Source organism: Eubalaena glacialis, chromosome 9, assembly GCF_028564815.1.
Source record: "Eubalaena glacialis isolate mEubGla1 chromosome 9, mEubGla1.1.hap2.+ XY, whole genome shotgun sequence".
In the NCBI taxonomy this organism is placed as follows: Eukaryota; Metazoa; Chordata; class Mammalia; order Artiodactyla; family Balaenidae; genus Eubalaena; species Eubalaena glacialis.
In genome coordinates, this window is record NC_083724.1 from 38,025,081 (window position 1) to 38,047,778 (window position 22,698).

General features: G+C 39.7%; 1 protein-coding gene and 1 long non-coding RNA gene across 2 annotated transcripts in view; one reads left to right on the top strand and one right to left on the bottom strand.

Annotated features, from left to right (window-relative positions):
• RUSC2 (RUN and SH3 domain containing 2) overlaps positions 1 to 22,698 on the bottom strand; it is a 59,809-nt gene that overhangs the window by 33,996 nt on the left and 3,115 nt on the right. The gene's annotated exons all lie outside the window — the stretch shown is intronic.
• LOC133097585 (uncharacterized) lies at positions 2,355 to 7,934 on the top strand. Its single transcript, XR_009702033.1, has 3 exons — positions 2,355 to 2,426; positions 3,350 to 3,394; positions 7,874 to 7,934. It is a non-coding gene; the product is annotated as an uncharacterized LOC133097585 (long non-coding RNA).

Genomic DNA, 22,698 nt, shown 5'->3' on the forward strand with positions numbered 1-22,698 from the left:
AGTCCTGCAGGCTGGTAAGCTGTTATCCAATCAGACTGTCAAAGGCTGTAAATAAAAGGCCACATATGCACAGTGAAATAGGCTATGAGAAGAATCTAGATTGAATTACCACAAGCCAGTTGTGGAGACAGGGTGGGGGAGGTAGGAGAGACGATAGAGACACGTAACTGCCCTTCAAGGAAATATTTTCATTCAAGCACCCTCCTCCCTCAGCATGACTGCTAGAAGCCATCAAAGCCTTGCTCCCCAAGGAGCTAGGTTCTAGTCTGACCCTATCCTCAGCAGAGGGGTCATAGTCCCAGAGACCCCTCAATCAAGTCAAAAGCCTTTTCCTGGATGTGACTTACTTTCCAATAGACTTTAGCTGACAGTCTCTGAGTCCAGCTCACGGTGCTTGTAAGAGCACTGGGACTGCCTCACTAGCGGTCAGCGACAAAGACCAGTTCTTTGTACCAGATACTGTATCTGCTTTGGTTATAAGACTAAAGTAAGAGTAAACTGATATTAAACAAAAAATTTTTAAAGCAGGTGTCTGGAGTCTTGTCTGGGTCTGGAATATTCAGGAGCCTAGGTTCTGTAATGATTCAGGGTATGGATTTTGGTGTTGACAGGTTTGGATTCAAATCTGACACGCTACTTGCCAGCTGTGGACTTCGGGAAGTTATTCAACTTCACTAAACTTTAGCTTCCTCGTTTGTAAAACTGTCATGATATTTTCCCTCAAAGGCTTGAGGGAGAATGAAATAAGATATTATACGTAAGTGCCTGATACAAGCTAAGTGCTCAGTTATGGTCACTATTATTATTACATCTTTGTCAATGACCAATGGAGTCCTTACCTCTCTCCTTTCCCAATTTCCCAGAAAACGTAAAGGCTCCAGGTCCAGGGAACTGGCAGGCAAAACCTCTTCAAAAGAGCCAAAGGAACTGGAAAGAGTCATGTTCCTTTTTTCCCCTCCCCTGCACTAGGACTGAATCAGTAATCCTGTGCCCATTACACTCTGGCCTGGCAGGCTGGCCCTAGGAGCCTAAGGCTCCTAAAGACACCAAAGACACTAATCCATCTCTAGTACTACCTGTTGTGGGGCATGCTCCCAGACTGCTGGTGCTTCTCCAGGGGCCCGAGATCAGATTCCAGTAGATGGAGGAAAGAAACAGTCTGATCCCAAGCTGGTAGGATAGGTCTGTCCAGGCTGTTGTCTGCCCATCACAGCTGCCTGTGAGGCCTATAGGTTAATAATAGCAACTCTGATGCCAGTGGATTAAGACAGCACTGTAGGAGGTGTTTATTTTTACACTCTGGCGTCAGTATCAAGTTCTACTGGTTACTGCCCAAATCTAGGGCAGCTTCCTGCTACAGGAGTGGCCTTAGGCTTCTCCAGGATGCTAAGTTGGATTCTGGAGGAAACAAGCCTTGTTGAAACAGTTTAGTATCAACAGGGACAGGGAAGGGGAAAAAGGAACAAACAGAGCTGTCATACATATGTCCAGCTGTCTGGTCCCAAATCTTTGGAACCAGGTGGACCTCAATTGAGAGCTGTTGTTCACGGCATTTTCCTGAGTCAGGTAGGCCCTGGACAAGAGACCTAACACGTTGTTTTGGAAGGGCGGGCACACACACACACACAAAGGGTGGGCACACACATACACACACACACACACACACACACGCACATTGGTTGCACTGAAATGACTTGGATAAAATCAAGGAAAGACTGTTATTTAACTAACCAGAAGCTCAGCCTTGTCAGTCACAAGTCCCAGATTAGTGCTGTGAGTGCTGACCTTGTGAGAAAAAGAAAAAAACCCACCTGGGAGGGTTTTATAGGATATTTGAAAGAAAGGATGGTTAGGCTGGTCCTTATTTTATTTGCACAGAATTTTTAGCAGGTATATCAAATCCCTTGAAAATTTATTTGGCCAGAGCTTCTTTCCTAGAAATGACACAATAGGATAGAAATACCAAGAAACCAGCTTTCATCTGGCGAGGAGTCAGTGCCCAGAAAAATCTTTCCTGAAAGCCTCTTTCTCCCCCAAGGCCTAGAGGTTGGGGTCCCAGGGACCTTACACTTTGACCACAGTATCTGGAACTCCGTGGATATCCCACTCACGTCCCTGAAAGGCAGTGCCTAACACAGATTTCATCTTGTCCCATCAGGCAGACAGGGATGCGAGGAGGCTGGCAGCTGGATAGCTGATGTAAATAGATGGGGACTGGCCTACTGAGAGGTCATGTGCACAGCAGACCGCTGTGGAATGACAAAAATGTACCACATACCAGGTAGGAATGCTGAAGTGCAAAGAAAGCAGCCAAGCAGCCAAACAGCCAAGCACACAATAACAGTGACTCCATCATCTTCCTGCCTAAGGCTGCGTCATAACCATCATCAGAGACACAACATATCAACATCTTGAGGAGCAGGAAGGTAGGCTGGTGAACCATTCATTCAGTACTTTTTCTCCTGTCATTCAAGGCTTATCTACCTGGTCATCATAACAACAATGCAGCCTCAGAAACAATCAGATTTGATGACTAGAGATATAGGGTTTGATCTTAGCTCCATCCGGAAGCTACTCATGCCTAGGATAGTGGCAGGATGCCCAAGGATAGGAACACTGCTTTCATTCTTGGCTTTTTCTCTGACTTGCGGGGTCATCTGGGGGCAGGGTACCTGTCCTCTCAAAGTTCTAGGTTTACCATTTGGAAAAGGGGCTAATTGTATCTACCTTCTGGTGTTATGGCAAGAAAAAAATATTCGAACAATTAGAATAATAAATAGCAAAAATGCAGCTAGAGATGATCATACTAAGTGAAGTCAGAAAGAGAGACAAATATCATATGATATCACTTATATGTGGAATCTAAAATATGACACAAATGAACCTATCTACGAAACAGAAACAGAATTACGGACATAGAGAACAGACTGGTGGTTGCCAAGGGGGAGAGGATTGGGGGAGGGGTGGAGTGGGAGGTTGGGGTTAGCAGATGTGAGCTATTATATGTGGAATGGATAAACTACAAGGTTCTACTTTGTAGCACAGGGAACTATATTCAATATCCTATGATAAACCATAATGGAAAAGAATATTAAAATATATATATCATAAATATATTAAAAATATATCATAAATATATAGAACTGAATACATATATATAAAACTGAATCACTTTGCTATATAGCAGAAGTTGACACAACATTGTAAATGAACTATACTTCAATAAAAAATAAGTAGCAAAAAATTTAAATGCTATAAATTCTTTGGATAAAGTATTTTAGAAATATAACAACTGTCATTCATGCATATAGGTAGAGAGCCCTGGCCTTATGTATTTTCTTTCTTCTAGGTCACGGTGGCCATGTTGGGAAGTGAACCTGGTCTGTGCTTGGAGGTACAGTTCCTTTCTTTCAGGCCTATAATCCCCACCACTGGTTTGAGGAACGGTTGAAACGGTTAGGAATCTGTTTATCTAGATACAAGGTATTAATTTCCACTAATGTGTAATAGAGAAAGTAGAAAAATGCAAGCAAAAAGAAATGCCTCTACTCACCCACTTGCTCCATCTACAAACCTAATTCTCCCTTACACCTGGGCCCAGGACACTGATCTGAGACTTGTATTCCTTTGATACAGCACTGAACAGTAGTATTTCAAACTAGATTTAGCCTAAAGCCCTGATAAAGCAGCATTAATGAAAGGATGTATTCCACTGCTCAGTTAGAACAAAGGCAACACTGTATTCGAAACCCAACACAAGGCTTCACTCTTTCTGGCCCGGCAATCGGTTAGTTTGCCAGGTCTCCAGAGCTTTTGGAGAGGAGAAATAGAAATCTACTCTTCATTGATGCTGATACCTCTTTTTCTGCAAGTGCCTGCCCTAGGGTTCAAAACAGATTTTGCAACATCCTGCAGCTTCTGGTGAGCTTTCAGTAAACCCTCCTTTCAGCAAACTCTGTCTGTAAAGGGCCAGAGAGTAAATACTTAGGCTTTGTGGGCAATAAAGTTCTGCCACATATTCCAAACCCCCCTACCCCCGCCGCCTTTTTTAAACAATTCTTTAAAAATGTAAAAACCATTCTCAGCTTGTGTGAATGTAAAAACCATATAAAGTTACTCTGGCATGGGCCATAATTTGCTGACCTCTGCTCTAGACCTTAAAGCCCTCTCTATTCAAAGTATACTTCTCAAAATTCTGACTCTGCTGAGCCTGCCTAGGGATCCTCTTTCCTCTTCCCACAGGGCTGATGCATATATTTCAGAGGCAGCTCACCCCTAAGAAGCCACTGAGGAATGTGAAGGAAGAATTCTGAGGTTATTTGTATTGGAGCTGACAGACTGGCTAATTCCCTTCATATAAAGTGCTTCAGAAACATCTGCGGAATTTAGCTTATTGCATTATCATTCTGGAGTGCAGACTAAGCCATAAACAGCCTTTATCCTTCTATTTTTGCTTAATAATACTATCCCATGCCTCTACCAGGCCTTTTTTTTTTCTTTCTTTCTTTCTTTTTTTTTTTTCCCTTTTCTGCTGCTCCCAGGCTCCAAACCCACACTTGAATTGACTTAGGTCTCAAGTCTTTCTCTCTTCCCTATCTCGCCCACTTCTATATGTGGTATGGTTGTGGACAGCGAGCAAACTATCAACAGTTAGATGAGTTTGGACATAGTAAACATGGATGCAAGGCCTGAGGGTAGGAGTGAGCTTATTTTGAGCAAAGACTTAAGGCTGTAAATCTAGGCTCTATCACAAATAGTAAAGGCTTTGTAAACAGTGATCAAACTACTATAGAAGCAACCTAAGAACGATGTGCAAAGGGTCAGGAATCACTGGAGTTATACCTCACCACACACCACAGGCTAGAAGGAAATGAATGACTTATAGATAAAGACTAATACTTACAATAATAATAGCCTGCTGTGCTAGATGTTTGCCTAATACTTTATTTCAGGGAAGAAGCAAAAGCTACAGGCATGTCTAAGGCAAATCATAATTCATTGAGAAAGCTATTCGTTATTTTGAAAGATTCAAGTTACATTCAAAGTTCTAAAATGCCACATATTAGCTTGAGAAAATTATGGAAATAAAAACAATTAATATAAGAATATTCTTGAGAGTTGTGCCTGCCCATTTCATGAATAATTTAGTAAAATAACTGGTCACATCTAAAAAGGGGAGATTTTCTTGTATTTTTTTTAATCATAAATTAGCAAGCCCATAAGTTCACAGGTGGACATAAACCTGACAGTTACCTTTATAAGAGAGTTAAGAGTAAAAGAATTACATAAAGTACACAGGACTATAAAGCAAGGAAGTGTATTATAATTGTTTATATACATTTTCTCTTTCCTCCTTGGTTGCATGTTAAGGATAGAGACTGTCTTATTCATCTCTGCAGTCATTTAACCTAGCCTAGAGCCTGGCACATGGCTTAAAATGTTCACTGAATTGAACTAAGGAGGAACTGAATCTTCACCAAAGTAAATTGGGAAAATTTCTTTTTCTAGAGCAGAATTTGGTTCATTACAGCTGTGGACATATTTACACACACTTAGCTCTAGTCCTCCCTGTTGGGGTGTGGGGTGCTGAGAAGATAAAGGCGGTACAGTGGTTGGCTTCTGGAATGTGCAGGGCAAATATCCCCCGGTACAGCTCCTCTCCCTTCACCTCAACACTGCAACCCTTCACTGCTAGTGCGAGCTGCAGCATGAGAATCAGAATAGCATGCTCCAGCCAGAATGACAGACATCCTCTCTCCCTCTTTCGTTATCTTTCCCTGCTGAACCTCACCAGTCTTCAACTCTATCCTGTTGGCTGCTTCCAATGGGGTTGCTGAGCATCTAGGAAAGAATGCAGGATGTGTCTCAAAAAATCCAGCACTAGCTGAGGAACAGTTTGTTTTTTCCTAAAAAAGGGCAGTCTGTAAAGTTACATAAGACTCGGCTCTCCTGGCTAGGAGCTTTTCCAATTCCAGCTGGAGAGATTCCTCAAGCTGTTTAGAGTTCAGGAAAAGGGTTTGGAATTCCTTGATTGGCTAACCTATATTGGAGCCATCTCTGGGTAGCAATGGGGAGGTTCCAGCAGAGTACACAGTAACTCTGTGTTCTCACTGCCCCTCAGTTGTGGCCCCACTGAGTTCTCCTGAGAACAGGAAATAGCATGATCCATTTACAGTTAATATCTCAGAACAAAGACAAGCCCCACTGCCAAAACCAGAGCCCCAGTGGCATCAAGCCTCTGGGGCCCCACCCAAAGGAGGCAGGACCTAGGGAATCTAATAGCCCAACCTAGAAGCACAACAAGGCTCTGGTAGGGCTTCCTTCCCTGCTTTGGGCAGACATATAGAAGAATCTGTTTGTGGCCCTGAGAACCTCAGATGCCAGTCTTGCCCAAGGACTAGATGAATCAGTCAATAAACATTAACTGAGCACCTATGAAGTGCCAGGCACTGCACTATGTGAACAAAGCAGACCTGGGGCTGGCCTTCATGGAGCTTATAGTTCACCTGGGGAGACTAACAAATAATTAAATAACTATGACCATACAAACTATAAAGTAGGCTTTGGAATGTGCTATATTCAAAGGAAAGACAGCTAATCCAAAAAGCCATCTCTGTCCAGGGACGTCAGCTAGCATATTTATTAAATCAGGGACAAATTTATACTGAATTGACAACCCAAATTACCTGTGTTTTGCTTGAGAACTCTGACCCTTGAAGGAGTCACTAGAATCTCAATAACTTGCTCTCAGTTGAGCCCCATTTTTATGCCTATTCATTCTGCAGGAGTTCAGTCCCTATTTACATCACACACTTTTGTTTAAGGCATAGGAGCTCACTTCAACTAACAAATTACTGTCCATTTACAATGAAGAAATTGAACCCTGATTTGCTCTTTCCAGCTTCAGGCCATGCATTTTTATTTCTTTCTGGCCAACAAAGGGAGCTAGGGACTTCCCTGGTGGTCCGCTGGTTAAGACTTCAAGGTTCCAGTGCAGGGGACGCGGGTTTGATCCCTGGTCGCGGCCAAAAAAAAAACACAACAAAGGGAGCTAAGAAAAAGCTGGTATATTAACTCTGCTCTTTTTTTTTTTTTAATTTTAATTAATTAATTAATTAATTTATGGCTGTGTTGGGTCTTCGTTTCTGTGCGAGGGCTTTCTCTAGTTGTGGCAAGCGGGGGCCACTCTTCATCGCGGTGCGCGGGCCTCTCACTATCGCCGCCTCTCTTGTTGCGGAGCACAGGCTCCAGACGCGCAGGCTCAGTGATTGTGGCTCATGGGCCCAGTTGTTCCGCGGCATGTGGGATCCTCTCAGACCAGGGCTCGAACCCGTGTCCCCTGCACTGGGAGGCAGATTCTCAACCACTGCGCCACCAGGGAAGCCCCTTAACTCTGCGCTTCAGGACTAATTCTGTAGCACTGGGCAAGTTATTTGATTCCCCTCAGCTTGGGTTTCTTCACCTGTACAATGGGGATTAATAATATCTCCTCTCACAGGGTGCTGGTGGAAGTTAAGAGATATAGAAAGATATAGAAACATCTAGAACAGTGATTGGTATTTAGTGAGGGCTCAGTAAACGGCAACTATAACGAACATGAATCGGGAATCTCTTCTTTCTTTGAACCTAAATCCCTCCTATTGCCTTTTTGAGGCTGCACTATTGTTCAACTTACCAACTCACACCAGGGAATCTTGCCACTGTCATACCCAGAGCTTTTCTTTTCAACAGGCACACCACCTCAAATTTTTTAACCCTCATGGCTCTGTTCTCTGTCCTCCTTAAAGTTGTAAAGTGGCTCTGTCCCAGAAAACATCCTGAGGGCGGGACTTCACTGGTGGCGCACTGGTTAAGAATCCACCTGCCAATGCAGGGGACACGGGTTCGAGCCCTGGTCCGGGAAGATCCCACTTGCCACGGAGCAATGAAGCCTGTGCGCCACAACTACTGAGTCTGCACTCTAGAGCCCACGAGCCACAACTACTGAGCCTGCGCGCCTAGAGCCCCTGCTCCGCAACAAGAGAAGCCACCGCAATGAGAAGCCCACGCACCGCAACGAAGAGTAGCGCCCGCTCGCCGCAACTAGAGAAAGCCTGCACCCAGCGACGAACACCCAACACAGCCAAAAATAAATAAATAAATTTATTACCAAAAAAAAAAAATCCCAAGGGAATACATAGAAAGGAGGTTAGAGTAAATATGCAAATTATCTGTGAATCAAGAATTTCCCACCCAGTGAATATAGCGAATTCAGGTACATGACTACCTGAATTGCTCACCTGTCAGCAGAAGACAGTGAAAGCGAGTCCTCTACATAAACTCATGGGCTGACAAGATTCTCCTTAAAGGGTCTAATTATTTCCAGACATGTATCCCAGGAGACCCTATCCAAGTCCCATAGCTTCTGCCGTAGAAAAGCCTCTCTAGTCTCTCCTCTCTTCTAATTCCTACAATCAGTGCTCTAATTCTAGGCCCTCCTTCAACACCTCTTTCGAGGATTATTAATTCAGTCTTTGGGCAGATTCCTATCGGCCAGGAAGTGGTAAACAAAATAGATATTATCCCTGCCCTCATGAAGTTTACAATCTAGTGGAGGAAGGCAGACAAACAATCACATAAATAAAAATATAATTACAAAGTGTGATAAATGCCATGAAAATAAAGTACAGAGTATTAAGAGGATCTGCTTAAGACTGACTAAGGGCTTGATTAAGAGGTCAGGGAAGGCCTCTCTGGGAAACTGATGTTTAAGTTCAGCCTTGAAAGGTGAGTTGAAGGGAATTTAAACAGGTGAAAAGTTGGGGACAACATTACAGGCAGAGGAAATGACATGTGTGAAAGGGCCTGAGACAGGAAAGTGGTTGGTGTCTTAGAAAAACTGAAAGAAAACGAGCGTAGTTGAAAGTGTCCATTTTATTTGGCAACCGGGAGTTCACTGGTGATCTTGACATAAACAATTTCAGGGGCGTGGTTAGTGGAAATGAAGCTAGACAGCAGAGGGTGCAAAAGTGAATGCAAAATTGAGCAGTCTGGGTGGTCAAAAAAGGTTGGCTGTTAAATGAGACAGTCAATACCCAGAGGGTGATGTGGTGTCAGGGGATTTTTAAATTAATATTGATTTTATCAAATTAATATATGCACATGGTTACAAAGATAAATTGTAGTATAAAGTTTATGATGGAAAATAGCAGTCCCCAGCTCCACCCCTTTCTACCTCTGTGTCCTTCTCCAGAGACCACTACTTTCAAATCTTTTAGCTGTCTCATCTGGCATTTATGTTCATGTTTATAAATCATATGTATATGTAATTATTTCTTGATTTTAAACATTCTCTTGACTTCCTACATCCACCACCTTCCTCACAATTTCTTTTTTTTTTTTTAATTTTAATATTTATTTATTTGGCTGCGCCGGGTCTTAGTTGGAGCATGCAGGATCTTTTTTAGTTGATCTTTGTTGCAGCATGCGGGATCTAGTTCCCTGACCAGAGATCGAACCTGGGCCCCCAGCATTGGGAACACAGAGTCTTAACCACTGGACCACCAGGGAAGTCCCCACAATTTCTGATTTAATTAATATCCAGTGTTTGCTATGACTTGGTAGTCTGTGGACCCTTATTATTACTGTATAATTTATAATTTAATTTTACTACTTGACTCTCTTTTGTTTAGTTTTCTATATATTTGTCCCTAAATCTTCACAAATTCTCTAGCGGAATGGTAAAAATCGCTCTCAATCTAAATCTAACTTTCCATATGGTCAAACACAGTTCCTTTCCCCCCCCCCCCGCCCCCCCGGAACATAATCCTTCTGGAACTTTCTTTTCTGATACATTCTGAATTGACTCTCCTCTCTGGCTTTCACCACCACTTCATGCTGGACTTCTCTCTCTCATCATGCTAGGAATTTCCTCTGCCTCTCTTCTGTTAGTTGCCCTGTGTTCTAGATCCCATGATTTCTTCTTTCTTGTTGGGAAGTCCCTGTATGTAAACTTTAAAAAAAAGGACAGATTAAAAATTTCTCTATATCCCTAGTTTTCTAGATTTTTATGATGAGGTACACTGGGGTAGGCTATTTTTATTTGTTGTGCTGGGCACTCAGTGGGCCCTTTCAATTTGGAGACTTGTGTCTGGGAAATACACTTGTACTCTTTCTTTAATTTTTTAATAACTTTGCCTCCACTGATGTTGAAGGTTTAGAAAGAGAGGAATTAAATGATGAAGCAACATCCCTGAGAAGCAGTAGTGGCTCAAGAATTTCTATATAGGGCTTCCCTGGTGGCGCAGTGGTTAAGAATACGCCTGCCAATGCAGGGGACACGGGTTCGAGCCCTGGTCCGTGAAGATCCCACATGCCGCGGAGGAACTAAGCCCGTGTGCCACAACTACTGAGCCTGTGCTCTAGAGCCCATGAGTCACAACTACTGAGCCCACGCACCGCATCTACTGAAGCCCGCGCGCTCTGGAGCCCGTGCTCCACAACAAGAGAAGCCACCGCGATGAGAAGCCCGCACACTGCAACGAAGAGTAGCCCCCACTCGCCGCAACTAGAGAAAGCCCACGGGCAGCAACGAAGACCCAACGCAGCCAAAAATAAATTAATTGATTAATTAATTAATTTAAAAAGTTTACACACAAATATCAGAAATCAGAATGGCATTCGGCTTAACAATGATGGAATCTAATTAGTAAGCAGTGGAGCAGTACTTTCAGATTTCTGAGAGGAATTGATTTCTAGCCTAAGGTTTTATGCACAGCCAAATTATCAACTCTGAGAGTTTAAATATATATACTTTCAGACATTCATTTCAAAAATGTTCCTACTATGTATCCTTTCTTAGAAAGCTACTACGGAATATGCTTCAGCAAAATGAGCCAAAAATAATAAATAAATAAAAATAAATTTGAAAAAAAAGGATTTCTATATAGGTTGAACTTAGGATCAGCAAACAGATCAAAAGAGGTGCGTGGAAGTGGGGTGGCATCAGGGAATTGTCTTGAAGTTCCATTTGTATAGCAATCAGAGTGTTTTTACTCAGAGTATAGGTTTGTTTGGGGTAGTTTACAAAGTATATCATTTAGGTATAATACTCTCTGCTGTATAAAAACATCTCAAAACAGCTAAACAATAGAGGGTATGCAATCCAGTTCACCCGGGAGATTAGCTTTTGTTAAGAGGTGAGATACTCCTCCATTGCAACTAGTGAAGAGAGGATGGCTATACACAGATTTGCAGATGGGTGGTAGGAAGTAAGAAAGTTCATGTTTGATGGCTTCCTTTTTCTTTGAGGTATATGAGTCAAGGTCATCATAGAGTATATGGAAGGAAGATGGGAGGGTCAGAGGTTGAGGAGGGGAGTGAAGGTATAAAATATTTGTTATAAAGAGTAGAGGAATAACCTTGTAAAAGAAATATAGTAAGACTGCTGGCCAGCATAAGTTTGGTGATGATGAAAGTGATACTAAATCTACTGGACAGTACAATTTTCTCTAGCTGTTTAAGTACAGACAAAGAAAAGGTGAGTAGTTATTATTCAGAGTTAGGTTCATTACTAGGCGAGTACATTTTTAAAAGAATGATTGTAATATCAATGAAGTTTTAAAGACGTTAAAGGACTACCAGTGAGGATATTTCAACAACTGAATACACTAAGCCATAAACCATAAAGCCTAAACAGCAACGTGGATAAATGCTTATGAAACAAGGTTAACTAAAAGAAAGTAGAATACAAAATAATTTTAATGCTAACAGTTATATTCCTGCAAAATTATATATGCATGTAAACAGAAAGGCTAGGCAGATAGGATTACAGGTGAATTAAATTTCTTTTATTTTATTATTATTGTTTTATTTTTTAATTGTTTTTGTATGTTTATCTTAATTTTAAAAACTCTTACTTATGCTCATGTTCAGCTCAGTTCATAAACCTTTTTTTGGAAAGGCCTTTATCTAGTTTACCAGTCATAACTGACCATTCTGTCTTCTTTAAAAGTTGCTCTATAGGGCTAAAACCAAACTCATCATGGGGCCAGTCTACAATTTCTGTGAGTGTCACTAAATTCATGGATCCTTGGTGATAGAGAAAAAAACCTCAGAAATGTAGCTGATTTGCTGAACTAGGCTTAAAGTCAGTTCAGCTGTCATAATTTATTCATTTATTCTACAAATATTTATTGAACTTATACTATTTGTCTGGGCATTGTGCTGGGCACCAGTGAGACAGGCTGGGACCTGGGACCCTTTGCTGCAGGGCTGCAGTGCTTGCACCTGGACACACCTCTCCTCCAGCAACAAAATACAAAGAAACTGTCTGGGACTAAAAATAATTGCATGCCTGCAGTTAGGGTAAATTCTGGACCCAAAAGATACAAAGAGACCAAAAAACCCAACTGCCACTTTTGAAGAGCCTGGAGCAAAAGCAGGGGGTGGGGAGCAAAAGCAGGGTACTGAGGATGCCCCCTGCACACACCACCACCTAAGGGGTGGGCAAAACACCTAAGCTACCCCTCTGGCCCGACCCCTGGACACACCCCTACCCTCACCCCATATAAGGAACAAGCTCCCCCCACCCCAGGGAGCCAACAAGCAAGGGAACCTGTTGTTTGTTCTCACTGCCCACTGCTGCAGCAGGGGCCCCAATAAAGCCTTGCCTGAATTTCTTGTCTGGACTCTGATCAACTTCTACTGATTAAGGAGGCCAAGAACCCTGGTTGGTAACGCCAGGAATATAGAGCAGAAAACAGTCTTTCACAAGTTGGGGAAAAAAGGACAGGAAAATCTTTGGCCCAAGACTGACAATCACAAAGGGCTTCAAATTAGCCTTTTATCCTTATTTACACATGAAGTTATAAATGTAGTCATTTAAAAAAGAACAAACAACTCTTTTGACATATAATTCACATACTATAAAATTCACTTTTTTAAAGTGTACAAGTCAGTGGTTTTTAGTGTATTCACAGAGTTGGGCAACCATCACCACAGTCTAATTTCAGAATTTTTTTTTTTTTTTTAAGATTTATTGATTGATTGATTGATTGGTATGTTGGGTCTTCGTTTCTGTGCGAGGGCTTTCTCCAGTTGCGGCAAGCGGGGGCCACTCTTCATCGCGGTGCACGGGCCTCTCACTATCGCGGCCTCTCTTGCTGCGGAGCACAAGCTCCAGACGCACAGGCTCAGCAGTTGTGGCTCACGGGCCCAGTTGCTCCGCGGCATGTGGGATCTTCCCAGACCAGGGCTCGAACCCGTGTTCCCTGCATTAGCAGGCAGGTTCTCAACCACTGCACCACCAGGGAAGCCCTAATTTCAGAATATTTTATCACCCCTAAAAGAAACCCTATATCCATTGATCTTGCATCCTACAATCTTCAACTCATTTATTAGTTATAATAGTTTTTTTTGTGGCTACCTTAGCATTTTCTATATACAAGATCATGTTATCTGCAAATAGTTCTACTTCCTTTTCAATCTGAGTATCTTTTCTTTTTCTTGTCTATTTGCTCTGGCTAGAACTTCTAGTACAATGGTGAATAGAAGTGTTGAGAATGACCAACTTTCTCTTATTCTTGATCTTAGAGGGAAAGCTTTTAGTTGTCTTTCACCATTAAGTATAATGTTAGCTACGGGGTTTTTTATAGATGCCCTTTACCAGGCTGAGGAAGTTCTACTTCTAGTTTGTTGAGTGCTTTTATCATGGACTTGTCAAATTTTTTTTTCTGCATCTACTGAGATGATCATGTGGTTTGTCCTAAATACAGTCATTTTCATATTACAAAATGAATTTGTTAAGGTAAATATTTTAAATATACCAAAATTATTAGAATTCTGCTTTGGATTTCAATCATTTTTAATACATGAAGAACTTAAAAAATGGAAGAGATCAAGCTCTCTCTCTGGATCTTTCAGAGACCCTGGATTCAAAGACTATTCCTGCCCTCACAGAGTTTACAGCTATGTAAATAATGCGTTAACCGCTGTAATGGAGCACCAGACAAGGCCAATGATAGCACAGTGGAAATTATACCCAAATTTGCAGGGGGTCATCAGGAAAGGTTTCAGAAAGGAGTCATATGAGTAGATTCTTAAAGGAGGAGTAGAAATATGCATGCAGGTCAGGGGAAGGATTTCAATCAGAGAGAACCATATGTATAGAGTTCTTTATATTATTCAGCCATGAGAAAGAAAGAAATCTTACCATTTGTGACAATATGGATGGACCTTGAGGGCATTACGCTAAGTTAAATAAGTCAGAAAGAGAAAGACAAATACTGTATGATATCACTTATATGTAGAATCTTAAAAGGCCAAATTCATAGAAACAAAGAGTAGAATGGTTGCCAGGCACTGGGGGGGTGGGGGAAATGTTGGTCAAAGGGTAAACATTTCCAATTATAAAATGAATAAATTCTGGGGATCTAATGCATAGCATGATGATTGTAGTTAACAATACTGTATTATATATTTGAAAGTTGCTAAGAGAGTAGATCTTAAATGTTCTCACCACAAAAAAGAAATGGTAATTATGTAAAGCGATGGAGATTTAACTACCCTATTGTGGTAATCATTTTCCAATATATGAGTGTATCAAATCAACACACTGTACATCTTAAACTTACACAATATTATATGTCAATTATATCTCAATAAAATTGGAAGAAAAAAAGAGAGAGACAGTTTGTCACAGAAATCTGTACCCAATAGCCTCAGACTCAGGACATAGATTCCCAGAATATTTATTGAAAGAAGGTGTACCAAAGCCACAACAGAAAACTAAAGATTTGACCATATAGAAACTGTAAAATTCTAGATGTCAAAAGTCATAAACAAAATTAAAAGACAAATATTTGACACAAATACAACAAAATGCCAATATCCTTATATGTAAAGGATTTATGTGAATTGATTGCTAAAACCTAAGATCTTTTTTAAAAATTGTGGTAAGAACATAAAGCATGAGATCTATTCTCTTAACAAATTTTTAAGTATAGAGTGCATTATTGCTAACTATAAGCATAATGTACAGCAGATCTCCAGAACTTTTGCATCTTGCATAATTCAAACTTTATACAGGTTGAACAGCATCTCCCCATTTCCCTCTCCTCCAGCTCCGGGCCACCACCATTCTACTTCCTTCATCTCTGATTTTGACTACTTTAGATTCCTCATGTAAGTGGAATCATGCAGTATTCGTCCTTTTGTGACTGCCTTATTCACTTGAAATAATAGGAAAATGGGCAAGATATGAGCAAACAATAAGATTTAAAATACTATTAAAATACTATCTTTTGTTTATCAATTATCAAACAAAATAATAATAGTTAAGGGAAGGAAAGTAAAATAGGCATTTTCACACTTTGCCAATATAAGCATATTTTGGTACAACCTTCATATTGAGGTTGGGGGTAAAAAAAATATATATATATATCTCCAGTCTTAAAAACATTCAAATCCTCTAACTCCACCTCTAGAATTCCATACTAAGGAAACTATCAGAGATTTTTTTCATAAAGTTATTAATCTGAACATTTTTTAGAAAAGAGAAAGCTATTTTTAAAAACCTCAAATGTCTAACATTTGGATTAAGTAAATTATGGCACAGTCAAACAATGGATTTGTTACCTAACTATTCAAAATTTGACTTCCAAAAACTGTTCAATGATGTGTCTTCATTTTATATTTGTCTGTATTTTTCTAGATTCTCAACAGTGAGACTATATTTCACCTATAATTAGAGAAAGAGACAAACCACTTTCTCAGAAAATATTTTTAAACAAAATAGACACGATTTATTTGTTTCAAAGGAAAAATATCATAGTATCCTTCATTTCATCTTTCCCCATAAAAAGACAGTTAAGTTTAAACATTTTCTAGGTTAAAATCTGAGCAGCTAATACCATTTCCTTAGGACTATTCTCCACAATCTCTTAATCTTGAATGAGTGATAGATTTATAAATCTAATCTCTAAAGGAAGAAAACCCAGTGCAGAAATGATATGCTGCAAATCACACTCTTAGTGGCACTATTTGGCCTTTGATTCTTGGGTCTTATGCACTAGGGCTTTTTATTTTTCTTTTCTTTTTTTTCAAAAACAAAACCAAAAAAACCAAAAACCAAACAAACAAAAACCTTTATGTTGATTAAATCTGAGAACCATTGATGAAGAGGCTGAGATTATAGTTTGGGTCTAAGAGTAGTTCTACTCAAAGTGTGGTCTATGGACCAGTAGAATCAGCTTCTCCTGGGAATTTATTAGACTGGTAAGTGCTTGGGCCCAGTGCCAGACTTACTGAATCAGAATTTCAGGGGTGAGCCAGGTGATTTTTCTGCAGCCTCAGGTTTAAGAAGCACTTGTCTAGAGGAAATTAAGCGAAGAGGCTAACAGTATGCAAAGGGAAGGAGGTGCACAGCCCACCTAATGTTCAATGTATATTTTTTAAAGCATATACATTATTATATAATATTCTAAAAACAAACCTTTTTTTTTCTTATTATGAACTAGAAAGTATGGCTAGAAAAAATTTTCTTGGCTTTGGACTAAAAAAGGTTGACAGGGCTTAGGATTAAAGGGCAAAAGGAATCTAATTAATTCCTGGTTCCATGCAGCTCACTAAATTAAGGCTAAGGGTTTCACATAGGAATTTGGGAACTGTATGTATGTAGTAAATATTTTGGTTATATTTCTCTCAAGCCATGATTGGTTACTGGTGGGTGGTCAGTTGAAGATGATGGGATCTCAAACCCAACCGTTTCTTTCAACCTCTTTCCACTTTGGAGTCATGACTCAGTAGGCAAAATTCAGTAGTCATGCTTCTCTGGTGGTCCAGTGGGTAAGACTCCACGCTCCCAATGCAGGGGGTCCGGGTTTGATCCCTGGTTGGGGAACTAGATCCCACGTGCATGCCACAACTAAGAGTTCACATGCCGCAACTAAGAAGTCCGCATGCCGCAACTAAGAAGTCCACATACTGCAACTAAGAAGTCCGCACGCTGCAACTAAGAGTCCACATGAGACCTGGTGCAGCCAAAATAAATTAATTCAAAAAAATTAATTAATTTAAAAAAAAACAAAGAAAATTCAGTAGTCATGTATCATCTTTGGTGACTGGCTTAAAGTGTGCTTTACAGAGCCCCCTCATTGACAATGAAAGGTAAGCAAAGGGCATGGAGAGGAAAGGAGGGATAGAAAGATGAAAAGGTTAGACTCTACTTCTTCAAACCCCTTGCCTTTAACCAAAACAGCTCAGCTTTTACCTTTTTGTGTCCACTTTCCTGTGGAATACACTTGAACAAAGAGCTCCCCTCAAAAAAAAAAAAAAAAAAAAAGAGCTCCCCTCTAAAAAACATTTTGAAATTTTCTATTCTCTACTACATATTCTCACAATCCAGTAAAAAGCCATAACTGTCTTTTCCCCCCATGAGATCAATGCTCCTTGTTAACTAATCTATCACCACAACCTGGCTGTCAAAAAGGACTCACAAATGCATAATGGGCAGGTGGTCCTGCTTCCAGGCCTCCCTTCTCCAACCACTATCGTTAGGGATGAATAAACTAATAATGCTGCAAGATGCTGTGTTGGATGTGAGGCAAAGCATATTACATAAATCAGCCTATAAACTGAAATAGACACTACCCTATCTAAGAAGTTAATTATAGCTATAAGTATAAAGTAAAGAGAATAATATTTTCGAAAAGTAGAATAGCTCTGTAACACCAAGTAAGAGAAGTCCTTCAAAGTAGTCACCTTGGGAGACAATTCACTCCAGTAATGCTCCTATTTAAAACATTTCCAGAACCCATCTTTTGGAACTGCAAAAACCACCTAGCCAACTCACAAAACTGTGAGACATAATCAGTCATTGTTTTAAGCCACTAAGCTTTGGGGTGTTTGTTATACCGTAATATATAAGCAAGACAGAAATCTTTAAATCACTGTGATTTGGAGGATATTTAAAAGGAAATGATTAGGGACTTCCCTGGTGGTGCAGTGGTTGAGAATCCGCCTGCCAATGCAGGGGACACGGGTTCAATCCTTGGTCTGGGAAGATCCCACATGCTGCAGAGCAACGAAGCCCATGCGCCACAACTACTGAGCCTGAGCTCTAGAGCCCGCGAGCCGCAACTACTGAGCCTGTGTGCTGCAACTACTGAAGCCCGCACGCCTAGAGCCTGTGCTCTGCAACAAGAGAAGCCACCGCAATGAGAAACCTGTTCACCGCAATGAAGAGCAGCCCCCGCTTACCGCAACTAGAGAAAGCCTGCGTGCAGCAAAGAAGACCCAACACAACCAAAAAATTAAATTAAAAAAAAAACTATCAAAAATAAAAAATAAAAAAATAAAAGGAAATGATTAGCCTTACAGAAGAACTCTAGCTATCTAGAACGTACAGGGAATAGGATGGTCTGATAACGAAGTTTGGTTGTATCTTTAAATAAACAGAATACAACATCCTTCAGATAATAAGAAAATAACATTTTGTAAGAGAAACAACTCTCGGATGAATGGGATCAGCAGTAGGTCCCCAACTCTCCCATCTTGAGTTTTTGCTTTTTTCCTTGGGGTCATCTGAATCCTATCTATACTGACTTTAGGAATACGCTGATCTCCTTTTTTTTCCTTTACCTGAACATGGATAAAAAATAATTTTCCATTTTTCCCTAAGTATACTAAATATAAGGCTGTATTTTCTTTCTTAAAATAATTATACAAGAAAAGAAAGGAAGCACAAAAGTATAAAAACAGGTAAACAAGTTAAATATAGATTTTAGGATCCTAAGATAAACTTAAGTATAAACTTTGGATCCTAAAATAACTAAATCTAGCCAGAAGTTGGCTGGCCCTTTTTTTCCCTCTCCACCCAGTTATCAATTTGTTGTCCTTGACCACAGGACCACAAAAGAAGCCAAAAACACAGCAGACATTTCAGAGCTCACTGTCTCATTTCCTGGAGAAGATAAAAGATTATCTTATTAAACCAAGAATTCCAGAGAACAGAAGTTTTCTTCTTTAAGTATCAAAATTAATTTTTTTAAAACTTTAGGTATTTTGATAAAACTCTTTTAAAATGTACACTTTCACTTACACACTTTTGTTTTAATCACAGTGTATAGGCTATAACTTAACTTTTTCTTGATGACTCACTGTTAACACTAATACACTATGCTAAAATATAGTTTTGTTCTCAGCATCTATTAAGGACTTACATCCTTAATCATCAAACCAAACCAATCCCCAAACCCCTAAGACTGTGTGTTAAGAGTAAATATGGTTCACTTTTGCCACTTCTATTCAACATAGTATTGGAAGTCCTAGCCAGAGCAATTAGGCAAGAAAAAGAAATAAAAGGCATCTGCACTCCTGTTGGCAGATGACATGATCTTATACATAGAAAACCCTAAAGATCCACCCCCCCAACTGTTAGAATTAATAAATGAATCCAGCAAAGTTGCAGGACACGAAGTCAACATATAAAACATATAAAAATCAGTTGTGTTTCTAGACAATAATAATGAACAATCTGAAAAGGAAATTAAGAAAATAATTCCATTTACAACACATCAAAAAGAATAAAATACGTAGGAATAAACTTAACCACTGAAAACTATAAAATGTTACTGGAAGAAATTAAAGAAGATACAAATAAATGGAAAGATATCCTGTGTTCATGGATGGTAAAACTTAATATTGTTAAGATGTCAATACCTGCAATATTTGACAACATGGATGGACAATATGCTAAGTGAAATAGGCTAATCACAGAATGACAAATACTGCCTGATTCCACTTGTCTGAGGAATCTAAAATAGTTTAATTCATGAATCAAAGAGTGGAATGATGGTTGACTGGGGGAGAGGGAAATGAGGAGTTGTTGTTCAATGCGTATAAAGTTCAGTCAAGCAAGATGAATAAGCTCTAAAGATCTGCTGTAAAACAGTGCACCTACAGTCAATAATATATTGTAAACTTAAAAATTTGTTAAGAGTGTAGTTCTTTCCACAACAATAAAAGGATGTCAACTGCCCAAAGCAATCCACAGATTTAATGCAATCCCTTTCAAAATCCTAATGATATTTTTTGCAGAAATAGAAAAATCCATCCTAAAATTTGTATGAAATCGCAAAGGATCCTGAATAGTCAAAAAAATCTTGAAAAAGCAGAACACAGTTGTAGGACTCATACTTCCTTACTACACAGCTTACAGTCATCAAAAGAGTATGGTACTGCCTCATGCTGGTCAGAATGGCCATCATTAAAAAGCCTACAAATAACAAATGGTGGAGAGGGTGTGGAGAAAAGGGAACCCTCCTACACTGTTAATGGGAATGCAAGTTGGTGCAGCCACTGTGGAAAACGGTATGGAGGCTCCTCAGAAAACTAAAAATAGAGTTACCATATGATCCAGCAATCCCACTACCAGGCATACATCTGGACAAAACTAAAATTCAAAAAGATACATGCACCCCTATGTTCATAGCAGCACTATTCACAATAGCCAAGACATGGAAACAACCTAAATGTCCACCAACAGATGAATGGATAAAGAAGATGTGGTATATATATACAATGGAATACTACTCAGCCATAAAAAAGAATGAAATAACGCCATTTGCAGCAATATGGATGCAACTAGAGATTATCATACTAAATGAAGTAAGTCAGAAAGAGAAAGACAAATACCATATGATATCACTTATATGTGGAATCTAAAATATGACACAAATGAAACTATCTATGAAACAGAAACAGAATCAGGGGCGTAGAGCATAGACTGGTGGTTGCCAAGGGGGAGGGGGTGGGAGAGGGATGGACTGGGAGTTTGGGATTAGCAGATGCAAACTGGTATATATAGAATGGATAAACAACAAGGTCCTACTGTATAGCACAGGGAACTATATTCAATATCCTCTGATAAACCAAAATGGAAAAGAATATCAAGAAGAATGTACATATATGTATAAATGAGTCACTCTGCTGTACAGCAGTAATTAACACTACTCTGTAATTCAACTATATTTCAATAAAAGATAAATTAAAAAAAAAAAAGAGTGTGGTACTGGCATAAAGACAGACACACAGACCAATGAAAGAGAACAGAGAGCCTAGAAATAAACCTAGCATATCTGGTCAAATGATACTCGACAAGAATGCCAACACTATTCAAAGGGGAAAGGACAGTCTTCAACAAATGGTGTTAGGAAAACTGGATATCCACATGCAAAAGAATTAGATTGGGCCCTTATCTTACACATCACACAAAAATTAACTCAAAATGGATCAAAACCTAACCATAGGGCTTCCCTGGTGGCACAGTGGTTGAGAATCTGCCTGCCAATGCAGGGGACACGGGTTCGAGCCCTGGTCTGGGAAGATCCCACATGCCACAGGGCAGCTAGGCCCGTGAGCCACAATTACTGAGCCTGCGCGTCTGGAGCCTGTGCTCCGCAACAAGAGAGGCCGCGACAGTGAGAGGCCCGTGCACTGCGATGAAGAGTGGCCCCCACTTGCCACAACTAGAGAAAGCCCTCGCACAGAAACGAAGACCCAACACAGTCATAAATAAATAAATAAATAAATAAATAAAAATTTAAAAAACCCAAAAAAACAAAGCAAAAACCTAACCATAAAAGATAAACCTATTTAAAAAAACTTAGAAGAAAACATAGGGGAAAAGTTTCATGACACTGAATTCGGCAATGATTTCTTGGCTGTGACACCAAAAGCACAGGCAACAAAAGAAAAAAATAGGTAAACTGGACCTCAACAAAATTTAAAACCTTTTGTGCATCAAAGGATACTATCAACAGAGTGAAAAGGCAACCCATGGAATGGGAGAATATATTTTCAAATCATAATATCTGATAAGGGACTTCTATCCTGAATATATAAAATACTCTTACAATTCAACAATAGAAAGACATATAACCCAATTAAAAAATGGGCAAAGGATTTCAATAGACTTTTCTCCAAACATATAAAAACAGCCAATAAGCACATGAAAAGACACTAAACATCACTAGCCATTAGAGAAATGCAAATCAAAACCACAAGATACCATTTCACACTCATTAGGATGACTATTATTTAAAAAACAAAACAGAAAACAAGTGTTGGCAAGTTTATGGAAAAACTGGAATGCTTTACATTGTTGGTGGAAATGTAAAACGGTACAGCCACTGTGGAAAACGGTATGGCAGTTCCTCAAAAAATTAAACACAGAATTACCATATGATTCAGCAATTCCATTTCTGGGTATATATCCAAAGGAATTGAAAACAGGGACTCATATTTGTACAACAATGTTCATAGCAGTTTTATTCACAATAGCCAAAAGGTGGAAACAACCCAAGTGTCCATCGATGAATGTGGATAAAAATAATGTGATATATACATACAATGAATTTTATTCAGCCTTAAAAGGGAAGGAAATTCAGATGCAAGCTATCACATGGATGAACCTTGAAGACATTATGTTAAGTGAAATAAACCACAAAGAGACAAATATTGCATGATTCGACTTATATGAAGTACCTAGAGTAGTCAAATTCATGGAGAAAGAAAGTAGAATGGTGGTTGCCAGGCGCTGGGGGAAGAGGAAATGAAGAGTTAATTGTTTAATGATTATGCAGTTTCAGTTTGAGAGGATGAAAAGTTCTGGAGATGGATGGTGGTGATGGCTGGGCAACAATGTGAATGTACTTAACG